The 15,794-nt window shown below is 38.4% G+C and overlaps 1 long non-coding RNA gene and 1 pseudogene across 1 annotated transcript in view; one reads left to right on the plus strand and one right to left on the minus strand.

The window, feature by feature from the left end:
• LOC116154382 (uncharacterized) overlaps window positions 1-15,794 on the plus strand; it is an 873,015-nt gene that overhangs the window by 217,739 nt on the left and 639,482 nt on the right. The window lies entirely within an intron of this gene.
• Window positions 1,393-1,979, minus strand: LOC105099218 (ferritin light chain-like; annotated as a pseudogene).

The following is a 15,794-nucleotide window of genomic DNA, read 5'->3' on the forward strand; positions in this document are numbered from 1 at the left end:
TGTGGTCGATTGGATATCTGCCAGGTCTTGCAGACCTCTGTGGAGGTTAAAGTGATAGACTGATCAAGATAGAATGGATTTAATAAGGGCAGGTTCTTCATGGAGGTGTGCTCAAAACTGATTTTTGAAGAAGCAAAGAAGGAATATTGATTGGAAAGGAGAGACTTTGTATAGCAGAATAGGAAATTAGAAGTAGGTGTTTAATGATGCTTCTTAATTTATTAAGAGAAATATGATTTTATAATAAATCCCTTTACTGAAATATAATTCACTGAGTATAGGAACATCTTTAGATTCATTAAATGAGCCACTTTTTGTTAAGACTTTCAAAAGCAGTGTTGTGATTTTAAAAGTAATTATAGTGATATCTGATTATCAGTGAATGTGTAGGTATCCCAAATGTTTCCATGTAGAGAGCAAAACAAACAAACAAAAAAAAAAAAGAAAGAAAGAAAGAAAAAAGAAAAATGAATGGACAAGTGATTGCAGTGAATCAAAATGGCAAAAACTCCTTAGGGTCTTGGTAACTCTCCAAATAATGATGCTCCAGAGAATGGTGGCTCTTCCTGTCTGCACAGGCCTCTTAGTGTGTGACAGAATGGTTTACAGGCTCTAGATTTCCATGTCCATGAATTCCATTCATTTCTGTTTGGTGACTGGGAGGGTGGTGAGATGCCACGAAGTGGGAAATGAGCTCCTCTTACAGAGCATCTTTCTCCCAGATGCTTAATGGGTGAAAAGCCACAAGAACATGGAGGCTGCAAGAAGTCCTGATGGTTTTAAAAATTACACGAGCACTGGAACATCTGTCCCAAGTCTGGTGGGATGGTAACAAGCCGGCAGTGATGATCACAGCCTTTTACAGATTCCTTATGCTGAGCCCAGTTAAGCCAAATGCTGCATCTTGTCTCTGCTACTAGGGGTTTATAGAATATCCTGGAATCTAAGGATGTTGGAGGGCAGTGGGGGGGGAGCATCCTAAACTCAAGGCTTCCTTAATTTAGATACAGGCTAACTCCCCTACCTTATCACTTTCTTATAGATTGTCCTGGTGGACAAGAGCCAATTTTATTCTCACTTTACCTTCCAGGCTGTGTGTTGAGTAATTATTACATGTTACTTCTGTTGTCTGATAGCCTGGATGTCTCTCGTTTCTCCTCTCCCAGTGCACAAAGCACAGTATGGGTCACATGGCAGGAATGAAATAAATATATTTTGATATTTGTTTATTTACTTATTGTTGCAATAAGTTTTATTGTTTCCATTTGGTCCAAAGCTTGGGAGAGGGCTCTAGGGTGGTTAAAAAGCTGCCCCGAGGCTGCAGAAAGAGGCTTTAGGCAGAAGCCCTGACACCTGAGGGGCTCCTCAAAGGACGCTGGGTTCCAGAGGCTCCTAGTTGTGCTTGCGGGTGAGCCTTTCGAAGAGATACTCACCCAGCCCAGTCTGGGCACTAGTGAGCCTGCGGGGGTTAGTCACATGGTTGTCCATCTTCTTGATGAGTTTCACCTACTCATCTAAGAAGCAGCTCTCCCAGAAGTCACAGAGGTGGGGGTCTGCGTGGGCAGAACCCAGGGCATGCAGATTGAAAAGGTCCTGGTTCAGGTTCTTGTCCATGAGCACAGCGGCTTCCATAGCATCCTGAGTTGTACCCGACTCGTCTTGGGACAGCTTCTGCACTTCTTGAGAGGGGCGCAGCTGCCGCCCTGGTTTAGCTTTTTCAAGAGACCAGTCCATGAACTGGCACTTCTCCTCGGCCAATTCAGGGGAAAAAGTGAACCACACTCTCCAGAGCCACATTGTCATGATTGAAAAAGAAGCCCAGGGAGAGGTAGGTGTAGGAGGCCCACAGGTGCACATTGAAAACGCGGTTGACAGGGGCCTCCACCTCGGTGGAATAATTCTGATGAATCTGGGAGCTCATGGTTGATGGGTAATAAGGAGCAAAGCTCAGTGAATGGTGTTGGCTGGTCCCAGAGGCCGAGGATAGCTGAGCAGCTGGTTTGGAATGTTGCGACTGGAAAAAAGGTTGGAGTGTGGCCTGAGGTTGGAGGAAGGGGCATCCCTGGGTCTGTTCTGTCCAAACTCTGTTGAAGCAAGAGACAGATCTGCGGGACCTCCAATCACACAGCCTGGTTGATTTTTAAGTGCTTCTCTCAATAAAATTGGGCCTCCACTATGTTTCTCCATCACCAGTCCCTTCCAACCTTCCCAGGACTTCGCTTTGCATAGGTGCTAGAAAAATTTTTAGTGAAGGAGACTTTAATATTATTCACTTTCCTGATAATAAACACACCTCAACTACCTTCATTGGTTTAGATGATTAAGGAAGTTGATTATTAGAAATCCTTCCCTAACTTGAGTTATATTTTATTTCGAACACAGATGAGTAAAGACTTGTTTAGAGTATAGGTAGCTATTGACTTTATCCATTCCCAGGAAGCTTCCTCATCTCTCTTATTGTATAACCGATATTGTACCTCCAGCCATAGGAGTAGGTAGTAACAAGACTGGTCAAATAGTCACCATCGCTAGGAAGTGATGGTTAAAATTTGGGCATATGAACCAAGCAGGACCAGTCAGACTCTTTCTCTGGTTTTGCTACATAAACCAAAGGCAAAAGGAGTGACCTCTTTCTGTTGGGGTAACTGAGCAAAGAGTGGATGTGAATCTGGAACTTCCTTCAGCCATTTTTCAGCCATTTCAGCTGCTCAGAGGGAGTATTCATGGGAATAGAGCATCAGGCAGCTCTTTCAAGGAAAGTAGGGCCAAGAGATGAAGGGAGGGAGAGAAGAAGGAAGAAAATTCAGACAGATATTGGACATTTATCCACCCCTGGATTTAGTCCTGCTTAAAGTCAGTGCCTCACTTGGATTTTCTAGTTACAGAAATCAATAATTATCCTCTCCCTTATTTTCTTACTTGTTTATTTGAATGGGCTGTTTGCCACTGACACTCAAAGAAATCCTGCTTAACAAACATTATCTGTGGAATATCCAGGTGGGTTATCCAAACCAACCTGGTCAATTTTGGACAAAGTATATTTTATCAGAATTTCTTTCCCTTTGGAACTTTCCTGAGTGTAGTTAGTCCCCAGATTGAAGAAGTGATTGACTCTTGCTCCTGTGATTGTTATGAGCATTAAATCAGTCAACCATATAAAGCTCTTAGCAGTTCATACATGGTTCTAATTGTTTAACTATTGTCATCATCTTCATTTTCATTCTCAGTGTTTACTAAAAGTTATTGAGACGGAGACTAGGTTGAGAAATTTCCTGGAAGCCAGAAAGTGGTGTAAGTCTGTAAGCTAAACAAGAATATTTTGCAGGTAGTATTTGTGGTTTAGTCTCTATGACTATACTATATAGAGTAGAATGTACTTCAGAGATTTTTGTTGTTTTGTTTTAAGAAGTCTCCTGCCTTTCTGTTCATTCTCTCAGAGCCATTCCAAGTCAGTTACATAAGTGTATTTGGGGGGAGTTGGCAAGATTTACTTTTTCCTTGAAAAACAATATCTCACTTTGACTACATACCCAGGGGGAGACAAAGAGGTAGCTTACTGACATGGGCTAAGACAACTCCACAAAGCAAACACGATCCTGTCCTGTTTCATGAGCTGTGGTCCAGATAATCAGTAAGATCACTTTACAAAAGAAAATAAAAATTTCTCTCACTCTGGACTAAGGTGAAAATTTTGAAGCAATTCAAAAATTATTTTGGAGTAAACACAAGAATTGGTGGTAGAAATTAACCCTAAATTAAGCAAAAGCTGTTGACATAGTACGTTGTGACGCCTGCGTGTCTATCCTCTGACTCACGAGGCAATTGAAATCAATTCTGGTGAATAAATCGGTTGTAACAGGGTAGGAGACTGCAGTTAACCATAATCTGAGAAAAAAAATCAGTAGAAAGACAGATGTTGAGAAAATTCAGACTAAGAAAATCAACCATTTTTGCCCCAGAGGATGCCAGTTGAAAACATCTTTGTTTTTTCACCCAGAATTTTATTTCTGTTCTCACACCCCACCCTCCTTTACATGAATATTAAGGACTAAGGCTTTAGCAACAGGCTTTCCTAAAAGGGGAAGATGGGGGTAAAGGGAAAAGTGTTGTGTATGGCTTTTCATATGGTAATAAGTTGATTCCATGACAACCATTGAAAAAGAAGGCCTGGAAACAAAAGCTGTGGCCCAAGAGAGGATCAGTGCTCTTTCACGGGCGCTGGAAAGAATAACAGCGGAGACTCCCCCCTCTGAAAGGTATCTGATGGCCGCTCGTCAAAGGGCTTTGTTTTAATAGCACAGAGTCAGTATATAATTAATGCAGAGTTTTGTGAGTCCAAATTGCATCCTCAATGATGCGTCCCTTTTAAAAGGTTGCGAATAAGAATCTGAAACCAAGTGCATGGGTCCCTGCTTGCAGGAGGGACAGTGTTGTACACAGACCATCAGTTCCTGTGGTTGTGCACTTCAGTTTTAGGTAAAAAGGTCAAGGGCTTTTATCTCTGAGTCTAAGAAGGCATTTAGAGCTGGGCCATGGGGAAGTGTGAAGGGAAAGGCTTGCTCTCCTCTCTGGGCAGCCTTTGAACATGGTGCAGCATGTTATCCCCAGTGACATGTTGAAACTGTTTAGGACGCACACAGGAGCAGCCCTAGGACACTGATGGCATTCCTGGGCTTCCATGGCCAATGAAAAGAAATCCCAGCTGGCTGTTTATCCTTCCAGAGCCATGAAGTGACGTCCTCATGGTGAATTTCTAATGCCTAGTACAGCTACAGTTTTATTTTAACTTAAGTAGTCACACATATCAATTAGCTGTTGTATCATGCCAGCACAATGCATTCCTTCTAACCAGTTCTAAAACGCTGTCAAGTGTTGCATTCAGGGATAATGCTGACTTTACTAATTTTCTGTCCAGCCTTGTTTTTCTCTCATGTGTATTACCCCATCTTTGATTGAATTATATGAAATTCCTCTTATTTGTTCCCTTTAAGTAGTTGCCAAAAACTTGCCATGAGTAACTTGTGATACAGTGTTTTCTCTGTTTGGATGGACACAAGAGCTTTCAGCACAATGGAATGCTTATGGAATTACATATTTCAAAGGACACTAACACGAAAATACAACTTCATTCAGAGTCAGGTCACAATGATGAATAGTAATGCCAAAATGGTTGCTAAAAGAATTTGCAATTTGCTTTTAAAGTATTGGCTTTGGTCTTCATCTGTAATTCATGTTTCTTTCTCATAAGCCTCGTGAACTTATGTGAATCTCACTTTTATACTGTTAGTGACTATAGTCCTGTTGTTTGATGAAAAGAAAAGAGATATTGTAGCTCAGATGAATCAGAATTTGAGATATGACAATATTGTTACCAAGATTGTATCAAAATGTGCCAGTTTCCTTAAAATAATCTTAATTCCAAATGCATATTTTCCTCAATATTTGCAGTATGAAATTTATCATTGTCCAATATTTTGGTAAAAACCATTAGACTATTCATTCATTCAGCAGCCTTTAAATAAGTGCTTATTGTGGACCAGAACTGGACTAAATTCTATAGGTGCAAAGATGACGATATGATTGCTTTTCTTGAAAAAGTCATAGGTTAGCAAAACGGATAATTATGTCAATATAATAACAGCTTTTGTCATTTTTTTTTGTATCTCATCTCTTCTGAAATTAAGATTTGATACGGCTTAAATAGTTATATATAAGAAAAGATAAAAGTAAAGTAAAACAGGATGAATAGGTGAAATAAAATCAAGATAGGAAAAGAAAGTAAGATGAAAGTATGGATCCGATGGGCTCTAGACACAGACCAGAAAATCCTGCATCGTTGCCACAAATTTAACCTTGAACTTTTTAGTAGCCAGTCCAAAGAATATTGTCTACAAAGTCCATGATGTGCATAAGAGCAGAGGCAGCAAAAAACTAATGACAAGCAGAACTTTTACTTGTGAGATGTAAGAGAAATTTCTCTACTGGATCTGTGAAAAAGGATATATGGTGTCATGTCATGGTACATTCTCAACAGCATTCCTAAAATAAATGCAATATAATGTCCCTTGTAAAGATTTTGTGTACTATTCCTCAGTGCAAAACAAGACAGACTAAGGTTCAAAGTGCTTACAAGTGGCCACAGATTCTCCTTTAAAGAGAGGAAAGTAGCCATGGATGTCTTGACCACAAATAAGTATGCTCTGTACCATGTAGCCTCCCTTCCAACACACACACAGAGAGTAACCCAAACCTCCCAATTACAAACATTATGGCCACAGCTAATTGGCCTGGGGATGGGAGGGGCACTTGACTCAAGAGTAACTAATGTTTACAGACTGACTGGTGGCCTTACAAGGCCATCTGACAAAAAAGGTTTGCTCAGAAAGGGTGATCGAAGTTGAGAGGAAACAATTGGATGTTTTCTTTTGGAGTCTTTGAAGTTAAGAGATACCTAGAGGGAGGCAATTATTTGGAAGCGTGAGCAGGCACCAAAGGGCACTGAGAGAAAAGTTAGGTTGCAAAGGCCAAAAGGCAGCTGAGACAATAAATAGTCACAAAGTGAAAGGGACACACAGAGAAAAGGATGAGGTGGGGATTTCATATGGACAGAAGTGGTGTAATCAATACAGCAACTCCTGCTGCCAAGCTGGGGTTGGAAAGCCCATCACTGGGACTGTGATGGTGGTTTCTGAATGACAGCAGGTTTCCCCCAGGGCCTGACTCTCCCATGGTTCTGCTCTTCCAGCAAGGACTGGGTGTGTGTTGATTACTGCAGCTGATCTGAGAGTATTGCTGACTTTTGTCATTGCTAGAAGAAGCCGAGTAAGTGGCTGATGGCACAGTTTGAAGTGCAACTCAGCACTAGAAACAATACAAGGAAGTAAATAGTGTGGTGCAAATAGGTAGCCTCTCAAGGTCTGGCTTGATCCAAGAAGAAATTTATATATATATTATATATATATTATATTATAATGGTGGAATTGCTCATCCTTCAGAAAATCTTCCATAAGTGTTATTACTACGATTTGTAAGTAAGTTCTTCATAAGGATTAAATGGTGGAATATCTGGGATTGCACTCTGGAAAGAATATGGAGCGCAGATGTCTCCTGTAACTTGATTAAGGGTCAATCTGAACTTGATTAAGGGTCAGTCTGAACGTTCTGCTCATCAACAAGCTGAAGGATGGGGTTGGCGTCTTTCGTAGAAATTTTTAAAATGTGGATTCTTTCTATCTGTTTATAGGTGGACTGATGCATAGTTGGTGGGCTAGGGCAACATTTCCTAACCAAACCAAACCAAACAAATTCCTAGTTCTAAATTTCAAACACACAAATAAATGCAAATCCAGAAACCCACAGCTCCGTTCCATAAAACAGAACTACAGTGATGTTTATCTATAGACATTTTAAAGTATGATGGGTAATGATGGTTCCCCATGGCCATAACAAAATTTCCATTATATTCTCATAGAACGTCTTGCCTGACATGGCGCTATTAGAAAGAACTCATTGAGTTTTAAACTCAATGCCCAAACTCAACTGCCCAAAACAATGTTTTTAGCTTTAGTAATAACATAAATGTCCATTACATATTGGAGTCCCTCCTGGTTGTCACAGTGATAGGTATAGGAGAGGCATGGATGGAGGACTGGGTAGACGAGAAGGGAGCAAACAACTCATCAGAACTAGAGGGGACTGGGATGTGGCACTGAACCACTACAAGAATGGGCCGCACAGAGAACCCACAGACTCTGGGCTCCTCATGGTGGAGGCCTAGCTTAAAGGCTAGCCCATAGCAGGCTTTCTACTCCTCCCTTCCATGATGCACACAGGAGTAATTGGAGTGCTGATGTAAACATACACAGGAGTGGCCAAGACACATGATGGGCTCATGTAGAACCAGTGTAGAAAAAAGTAACACATGTATGATGAAAAACGAGAGATTTCTGGACCAGAAACACAAAAGATACTGACTGTTCTAGCAAATTCAGGTTGATACAACACCCAGTAGTTCTAAAGTAAGATGGACATCAAATCATACATGGAAAATTTTCAAAGTGCATATGTCCAAACTATATCCTAGAGGAATTGGATTCCAAGACTAGGATAGGATCTGACCAGTGTAGTCAGGTAATGCTTTCCAAGTCATTCTGATCTGCTTCCTGACTAACAGGATTGTAAGACCAACCCTTGGTGAGAAACCAACTCCTGCATGTAAATGTCAGAACCTCTTTGGGATCTTATCTCCATGTAAGTTGTATGTACCTCTCTTCATTTAACTATTTAGACAGCTGTATACAGTACATTTCAAAGTAAGGATTAGGCCTTCACTAAGTTCCTAATTCAAAGAACCAAAACGCTAGGCTCATTCTGTTATGTGATGATGTTTTTTATCTGTGCCTAGCCACAAAATGGGTTAAACAAAAACAACCTGTTAGATTTAATTGATTTTGTGAAGTAAAAGGATTCTTAAAAATGATTTTATTATTTTTTTCTTATTTATTCCCTTAATTTCCCTTTGGTTTGCTAAGTCAATTGACTCTCCAAAGTACTTAAGACTTCTAATTTATAAGCAAGATATTGAGGGACAGAGCTTATAAATGATGTCATACGGCATTTTTCTTTCTCTTTCTGGCCCACTTCACGTAGAATGACAATCTTTAGGTCCATCCATATTGCTGTGAATGGCATTATTTTATTCTTTTTTATGGCTGAGTAGTGTTCCATTGTATATGTGTACCACATCTGCTTTATCCAGTCATCTCTTGATGGACATTTGGGTTGTTTCCATGTCTTGGCTATTGTAAATAGTGCTACTGTGAACATTGGGGTGCGTGTGTGTTTTTGAATTTTATTTTTCTCCAGATACATGCCCAGGAATGGGATTGCTGGATCACATGGTAAGTCTATTTTCAGTTTTTTAAGGAACCTCTATACTATCCTCCATAGTGGCTACACCAATCTACACTCCCACCAACAGTGTAGGAGGGTTTCCTTTTCTCTACATCCTCTCCAGCATCTATCATTTGTAGACTTTTCAATGATGGCCATTCTGACAGGTGATATTTCATTGTAGTTTTGATCTGCATTTCTCTGACAATTAGTGATGCTGAACATTTTCTCATGGGCCTGTTGGCCATTTGCATGTCTTCATTGGAGAATTGCTTGTTTAGGTCTTCTGCCCATTTTTAGATTGGGTTGTTTATTTCTTTGATATTAAGGTGTATGAGCTGTTTTTATATTTTGGAAATTAGTCACTTGTCAATCAGATCATTTGCAAATATTTTTTTCCATTCTGTCGGTTCTCTTTTCATTTTGTTGATGGTATCCTTAGCTGTGCAAAAGCTTTTAATATTAATTAGATCCCATTTGTCTATTTTTGCTTTTATTTCCAATACTCCAGGATCTGGTTCAAAAAATGTATTGCTGTAATGTATGTTCATGAGTGTTCTGCCTATGTTTTCCTCTGGGAGTTTTGTAGTATCTAGTCATACACTTAGGTCTTTAATCCATTTTGAGTTTATTTTTGTACACAGTGTTAGAGAATGTTCTAATTTCAATCTTTTACTCAAATGTTTTTGACATTACTAATTTAGAGAAGATTTCGTATTTCTTAGAGGCTGTTACACTGAAAAAGAAAACACCAAAAGGTGCTACTTTTCAATTCCCTGATTAGAAAATTTTCTCATCTATCTACGTGTTAGTTAGACTATTGGGCTTCATATCAAGAGAATGATTTGGTTCTTCATGCACTGAAAGTTTGTTGTTAGGCAAATTTCTTATCTTTTAAAAAAATCTTGACTGTGTCTACAAAATAGGTGGACTGTATCTGCCATATAGAGGATTTTCTGAAGTAAGAATTAAACGAAATAAACTATATACTATACTGCCATCCATCTAGTAGGTGTTTAAGAATTATTTTTGTTGCCTGAGTTTGGAAAATTGGATAAAAGCAGAACATTGTGAATGCTAAGATTTGACTAAGTCATTCTTGTAGCAGGATACTATGAGTAGATTTGGTTTTGGTCATTGTGGAATGATCCCCTTCTTGAGATGACTTCTCCAGTCTAGTAAGTTTCATGTTTTGAATAAAATGTGGAACAATACATTAAAAATTCCACTTCTGGGTTTTCAAATTACTTTGAACTGTCTCTATACGTGGAAAGTGAAGGAAAAAATTGAGGCAGCTACCCGAATAATTCCAGCTGAGCCAAAAAAAGACTGATTGTGTGGATTATTACCCTTGAAAGTGGTCCTTAGCCTAAATGATCTAGGTAATTGCTGCAATTCTGTTCTACTTTGTGTACAAATACATTACCTTGGTATTGGAGAAATGTGAGGGATAGTATTCTAGCCAAATTTTAATTCTGGATTATTCTTTCATGAGCTTCCTTGCTTCATTGGTTTAATGGAATAACCTTATTCTTTTCTATGATTTGTTATACCCTGTTGGAGAGGGAGGTGATGTATATTGTTTTATGCTGAGTTTCAAAACAAAAAATGACTAAGGATTTTGAAAATATTTCTTGGGGGACCAAGCCCTCAGGAGCTAAGACTAGGTCATGGGAGGAGTTTGAGACTTTAATTTCTGTTTCATGAATCTCAACATAGTACTCTAAAAAAAAGAGTCAGCTATAATGTATATATTAAATAATCAGATAAATAGAAGCCTGTATGATTTTTTTTCCAAATGAAAACATTTGAGATTAAATATGATAAAATGAAAATACTGGATAAAACTGAAAATACTATCAAATATTTGGATATTGTGTCTATAAAATATAAAACGAGTTATTTTTTTAAAATATTTTATTTATTTTGTTTGTGGGGTTTTTTTCATTTGTTTTTTGGTGGGAGGTAATTGAGTTTATTTATTTAGTTATTTTAATGGAGTTACTGGGGATTGAACCCAGGACCTCATGCATGCAAAGCATATACTCTAACCACTGTGCTAACACTCTCCCCAAAACATGAGTTATTTTTAAATATTTAGGAATTTGGGATGATTGTAGCTAGAGCACCCAGATGTTCACTTAGAACATTAATATATGCTTTTTCTAGGAGACATCTATCCAAGATGAGAGTATTTCAAGAGAGCAGATTCTTTGGAAGGTTCTGTGGAAGATCAGATACACTGTAAAGTTTTTATAAGATGTGGGTGCCTAACCTAGGGAGGCAATTGGAAATTCAGAGAAAATGTTTGGTTTATTGGAACAAGTCTTATACTATGACTCACAAAACCTGGGGTTCTCTGCTAGTAAGTGTTGGGACTTTGGAAAAGTGCCTTAGAAGTGTTACCCATGGTGCTGTGGTTATGACAGAGGGCTCTGGAGTCAGAATGGAGCCAGTGGGAAGAGAAGTGGGGCCTTGTGTAACTGTCAGCATATGATTTTTGTTACTTCATGTCCCTCCTGACATTGCTGTGCTCCCTATCCCATCAGATAAGAATCCTTTCTCTTCCACTTCCATTTATTTAAAAATATTTTAGCGCTAAGGAGTGTGAGGCCATGAAAAACTCGATGGAAAAAACATGGAGGAGTCAAGAAAATAAAAGTTGTGGGAATATCGACATAATGAGTTTGGACACACACGCGTTTTTACACTTGCACAAGAGGGCTTCAAAAAGAGGAAAGCCAAAGGAACAGCTGAAAGGAATAGCTGAAGATTAGGGCAGAAAAAAGGAGAAAAGGGATAGAATGGAGGAGGGCAAGATGACAAAACAGGAAAGGAAGAAGTAACTATTCCTTTATCGTCTCCTTCAAAAAGAACTAAGTGAGGAGAGAGAGACTCAGAAAGACAAGAAACAGTTAAGAATCCCTCTGTATTTTCTGAAAGGGGAGATGCAAGTAAGAAGATCCTTAAAGTCAGGTTCCAAAGTAGGGGCTCAGAGGACTGAATACTGAACTGCATAACATTTTACTCATTTATTTAACACTTTATTTTTTAATTGAAGTATAGTTTGTTTACAATGTTGTGTCAATTTCTGGTGTACAGTATAATGTTTCAGTCATACATATACATACATGTATTCATTTTCATATTCTTTTTCATTATAGGTTACTACAGGATATTGAGTATAGGTCCCTGGGCTATACAGTAGAAACTTGTTGTTTATCTATGCGTAACATTTTAAACTGAAGTTGGTAGCTATACTGGCTAGTATTGACTTAACTGGTATAACCCATAGACTCAAATGCTACAGCTTAACCACAGTTGATATTTATTTTTCACTCAGTCCAGAATGGATGCTCCTGTGTTCCAGGTTGGGAGGTGGAGGGAGGACTCTGTTCATGCCATCTTTCAGGGAACCAGGATGAAGGTGACTCTATCATTTTTAGTAAGTGCCCTGCATGGATGCTCTGATTATCACAGCCCAGGCAGTGGAAGGGGAAAAGTATTTCATGACGTTTTATACTCCAAGCCTGGAAAGAAAAGACATCCATCATTTCTGTACACTTGCCATGGACTGGAACCCAATCATGTGGCCTCAGAAAAATGCAGAGGATCTTGGGAAGTGTGGTCTAGTTGAAGAGAATGTACTCTGATAGATGACTCACAGTCTCTGCCACAGTTGCTGACATTTAAAACCCACAGATTTCCCTCTCCCCACCCCCCCACACACCTCTACCCAATTTCTAGCTTCCCTCCAAATCTGAAAACTTTGGTCAAATTCCACATGGCTACAATTTGATGGAGCCAAGTAGTAGCTCCCCTTTGGAAGAAGCATCCTACCTCCAGGTTGCTGTCATCCGTACCACCTGTATTCTTGTCCCAACCCTGTCCTCCTTCACTTCACCAGGCATAATCAACTCATACTTGAAGGGGTTATAATTAGAGGCCTTCTTAGCCAATGTAATTGGGACCAATATCTTTTTGGTTCATTAAAAAAATAATAACAGCTAAAGCAGGGAATTTTTTAAAAAGGTCTTTCTTAGCATATTAATTTGGTTTTTTTTTTTTTTTTGGTTAGATTATAATCTTGAGTCAAAGTCTTTTCTTTAAATATATGTCTATCGACTGGAACACAGAGTTATCATTTTTTCTGTAAATCTCACACAATATCACTCCTGTAATGTTCAAAACTTTTTTTAAGTAAAGAGAAAATTTAAAGTCATTTGTGAGGCATGCTGAGGGGACAATCCCTTAGATTCTGATGATTTTCTACCCATCATTCCCAGCTCTCTCACTCACATCTAATTTTTAGTGACTTGCCCTTACTAAATTGTTTCAAAGGATTCAAGTTAACTTTCATAGGGACAATAACTTCTTTTTATTTTATACTCCTATTTTGTTGAGTGAAATAACATTTAAAAACCATGTAATTACAATAAAAAACATATTTGTCATGTATAAGTTTGAAGACAAACACAACTGACTCTTGGTAAGTGTATTAGTTCAGGTAAGGCCGAGTTGCTATAATAAAAAAGTCCAACACAGAGTAGCGTTACCATGATAGAAGTATATTTTCACAGAAGGGTGGTTAAACAATAACTCTTGAAATGTTTCCTTTTCTTGTTTAGTGAAAGGTGAGCTATGCCATGCCTATATTCTGTCCAAAGAGTTGGGGGGAGGAAAGGAGTCCAGTGCAGACAGTATTGTATTTAAGGAGACAACCCTGAGGTTGTACTTGTCATAACTACTCACATTCTGTTAGCCCAAGCCTAGTCACATAGTCTTAGATAGCTTCAAGATGGCTGGAAAGTGTAGTCCATAGATGGCCATGTATCCAGATAAAGGGAGAATTTTTCTACTGTGAGGAGACACTGAATCTTGGCACTAGCAGTCTCTGACCCCATAAACAAAGAAAATAGTGGAAATAGAAGGCTGTCTTGTGTACTATTGTATTGGTTAGCTTTTGCTGCATAGCAGACCTTTCCAAACATAGTTGTTTGAAATGACAAACATTTATTACTCCTCACAATTCTATAGGTTAGTTGAGTACTTCTTCTGGTCTGGCTGGCTTTACTCAGGCTGCATGACCTAGGGTGGTTTCACTGAGATGACCTATTTCTGATTCACATGATCTCTCATCTTACAGGCTGGCCCAGGCTTCTCTTTATAGGTGTCTCAGAGGGGCCTAAAGCAGCAAGAGTGCAAGCTCCAAAGGATACACAATTTTCCAGCCTCTGATTGCATAAATTTGCTAAAGTCCCATTGACCAAGTCGAGTTGCCCGGCCATCCCCAGATGCAAGGATTAGAAAGATAGACACCATCTCAGGATGGCAAAGGCATATCACGTTGCAAAGAAGAGTACATGTAGGGAAGGGAGGATTTTGTGGTTATTTTTCCAATTTACCGCAACTAAGAAGCAATCTATTAACTTCGAGGGTTCAATATTTTTTTTTTTTACTAGAGAGCATTGAGAGTGTTGGTTATCCAGGCTAGTCAGTAAATGAAAATCAGACAATAGAACTTCTATATTTATTGTCCTATTTTCTTCACAAAGGAGAAACAATTGCATACCTTTACTCCTACTTAGAAATAGGGAAGGATTTTTTTTTAGATAAGAAGCCACAAGTGCAAACCACAATAAAAAGGTAGATAAATAGAATACTTTAAGAACTACTGTCATTAGAAGCATAAATAACATGAAAAGTCAAGCACAGACTGATCATCTACGTGTAATGTTTAACCAAAATGGGTTATATACCCCCAATGCTTTTGAAAATCAATAAGAAAAAGGTAGACAGCTCAATAGAAATACGGATGGAAAAAAAAAAAAATCCCAAACAAAACTACCCAAAGAGTCATTTCACAGAAGAGGAAACTCAGAGGCCAATAGACACATGAAAAAAAAAGCTCAACCTTATAAGACATTGAGGAAGTGCAAGTTGAACTCTGAATCGAATACCATTTTCAACTCTTACGACTGGCAAAAATTAAAAAGCCAGACAATGAATGTTGTAAAGGATATGAAGCAATAAGGACTCATGTATTTTGGACAGGAAATGGTATAAATAGTTTGGAAAGTGATTTGGCACTATTTTGCAGAGTTAAAATTGTGCCTATCCTATGACCCAGAAAATAACTCCTGGATAAATAGAGTGATTTCTACCCATGTGCAGCAGGAAACATGTACAGTGACGTTCCCAGCAGAGCAATGTATGTAAAAGTAAATGTTTGGAAACAGCCTAAATGTTCGTTGACATGAGAATATGTAAATGTTTTTTTATCCTTTTCATGCCATGGCAGTTACACAGCTGTGACAGTCAATAAGCAATAGCTACAAGTATCAGTGTGAGTGGGATAAATACAGTGTGAGTACTTTTATAAAACAATTTTAAATACACAACCCATGCAAAAACAATATGTCGCTTAGGGATACATGCATATGTCATAAAAATCTTCAACAAAAAGCAGAATGATGAAGAAAAATTTCAGGATAGTGGTGTAGGGGGCTGGATGGGATACATGAGAGTGTCAATGGTACTGCAGTGTTTCATTGTATTGTTGTTATTTATACCTTATATATACATTACATGTATTCTTTGGGATGTATGTATAATTTGTAGTTTTAAGAAAAAGATGGTGGCATGTGGACTGATATTGCTTAGAGTTTATAATCAGGGCTTCTGAAAATATTCCATAAGCATGTTACTCTTGAGGTTCTGGGGATAGCGTCAAAGCCCCCTGCTTTAAGTACATCTTTGGTTTTTTGTTTTTTGTTTAAAGACTATTTATTTATTTATTATTTGTTTATTTATTTATTTTTGATGCTTAACTATAGTTTATTTTTATTTTTTCTCATTTTTAAAAATTGAGGTATACTTGATTTACAAAGCTATAGTAGTTT

This window comes from Camelus dromedarius, chromosome 6 (genome assembly GCF_036321535.1).
Source record: "Camelus dromedarius isolate mCamDro1 chromosome 6, mCamDro1.pat, whole genome shotgun sequence".
Classification (NCBI taxonomy): domain Eukaryota; kingdom Metazoa; phylum Chordata; class Mammalia; order Artiodactyla; family Camelidae; genus Camelus; species Camelus dromedarius.